Source organism: Ambystoma mexicanum, assembly GCF_040938575.1.
Source record: "Ambystoma mexicanum isolate Mex_15411 chromosome 12 unlocalized genomic scaffold, UKY_AmexF1_1 Mex_chr12_unloc.1, whole genome shotgun sequence".
NCBI classification, from domain to species: domain Eukaryota; kingdom Metazoa; phylum Chordata; class Amphibia; order Caudata; family Ambystomatidae; genus Ambystoma; species Ambystoma mexicanum.
In genome coordinates this window covers 7,255,503-7,257,546 of record NW_027182322.1, presented here as the reverse complement: position 1 = coordinate 7,257,546, position 2,044 = coordinate 7,255,503, and the positions used below count along the sequence as shown (strand labels likewise).

General features: G+C 47.2%; 1 non-coding gene across 1 annotated transcript; it reads right to left on the bottom strand.

Annotated features, from left to right (window-relative positions):
• Positions 1-647: 647 nt before the first annotated feature.
• Positions 648-719, bottom strand: TRNAH-GUG (transfer RNA histidin (anticodon GUG)). Its single transcript has one exon. It is a non-coding gene; the product is annotated as a tRNA-His (tRNA).
• Between the last annotated feature and the right edge of the window lie 1,325 nt (positions 720-2,044).

Genomic DNA, 2,044 nt, shown 5'->3' with positions numbered 1-2,044 from the left:
TTATCCCCAAAAACTCCTCACTGTGTCTAAGAACGCTTTTTTTCACAGGACAATACAGATCAGATTGACTTGAAAGGTCCTTTCACGCGACTACAGAATGCCTCTCATTCCACTAAAAGATACGCCAGTGCCTACAATAGACTAGGACTAGACTATGAGTCCCAATGTAGAAAGACCACAAGTCCACAGATATGCCTGTTTATTTAAACATCTGTATTATCATCAGCGTGTGACTGTAAAGGCGGGACCTCGCGCTCTCTGTAACGCGCTCCATTGGCAACATCAGTTAAATGTCGTTGGTTCAATCCCTCGCAGATGTTGTTTTTATTCCCATTTGTAACTGGGAAATACTGTCGCTGCAATACATATGTCTTAATCAAGCTAGTGGTTATTGACGTAAATGGCAGTGTTATAATGTTTCATGTACTGCAAATGTCACCACATAATGCGCTCTTAATTAGATTTGGTTGAAATACATTACAGTCACCCGATGAAAAAGTGTGCAAAGAGCATTAAAGAAACAAAAGGTTCATAACAGTAACAGGACATATCGAATTGTTTCAGTCCTCCACAGAGATTGCCAATGTATTAATGGAAATTCTAAAATATCTGCCCAACTGCCGTGACGTGACATTGCCTCACCGCAATGCCGTGACTCGGATTCGAACCGAGGTTGCTGCGGCCACAACGCAGAGTACTAACCACTATACGATCACGGCGAGCTACTTGGGCTGCTATAATGTGACGTTCCACCTCTATCATAAGCTGTACTCCATCTGTGATGTCATGACTCATGTTTGAATTAAAGGTTGGTTGTGATGTTATCCATGAGAATAAGTGGACACCTGATCCCCAGTCACTTATTTAAGATCTCAATAATCAAGTCAGAATCCAAATGAAAGTCATCAAAGTGGAGCCAATTAGAAATAATATAGTTACACAAACCTGGCAATGGTGCGGCAGCCAGGGCCGATAATGGCCCGCCAGCCTGAGAGCAGGAAAGTGTGAGAGCAGTGATGGTCTTGTGAGAGTTTACAGCTGTTATTGACCCTGTCCCCTTCCATTGCAGAGTTTTCTCCCTATAAGAAGTGCAGAGGCTCCCTCCGGGGTGCTAATAGTAAATTTATTTTTTTGCGCAGGAGAAGTGCTCTTCACCAATTGCACGTGCCAAATCACCCGAAGGCCACCACCATAAAATTCAGGCATTCATGTTCATGCGTCCTCCATGTTATGTCCTTATAAAGGGATGCATGTTCATGATGACTCCATGTCACACCTGCATACAAGGATGCATGTTCATGCCGCCTCGTTCTCTTGGCTTCATACAGGGATTTTATCTCCTCCCTGTCTCACCCTCATGCAGGGATGCATGACCAATGCTCCTTCCCTTCTCACCCGCATACATGGATGCACGTTCATGTCTCCTCGTTCTCTCGGCTTCATACGGGGATTTTATCTCCTCCCTGTCTCACCCTCGGGAAGGGATGCATGACCAATGCTCCTTCCCGTCTCGCCCGCATACATGGATGCACGTTCACGCCTCCTCCTTCTCTCGGCTTCATACGGGGATCATATCTCCTCCCTGTCTCACCCTCATGAGGGGATGCATGACCAATGCTCCTTCCCTTCTCGCCTGCATACATGGATGCACATTCACGCCTCCTCCTTCTCTCGGCTTCATAGGGGGATCATATCTCCTCCCTGTCTCACCCTCATGCAGGGATGCATGACCAATGCTCCTTCCTGTCTCGCCCGCATACATGGATGCACGTTCACGCCTCCTCCTTCTCTTGGCTTCATACGGGGATCATATCTCCTCCCTGTCTCACCCTCATGCAGGGATGCATGACCAATGCTCCTTCCCTTCTCGCCTGCATACATGGATGCACGTTCACGCCTCCTCCTTTTCTCGGCTTCATACTGGGATCATATCTCCTCAATGTCTCACCCTCACTTCCAACATGTGTAACTTCTTGTTCTCTTTGACGTCTGGGGCATGGGTGGCTACTGCACAGCTCTAGATGTCGCCCACCTGCAAGGTGCT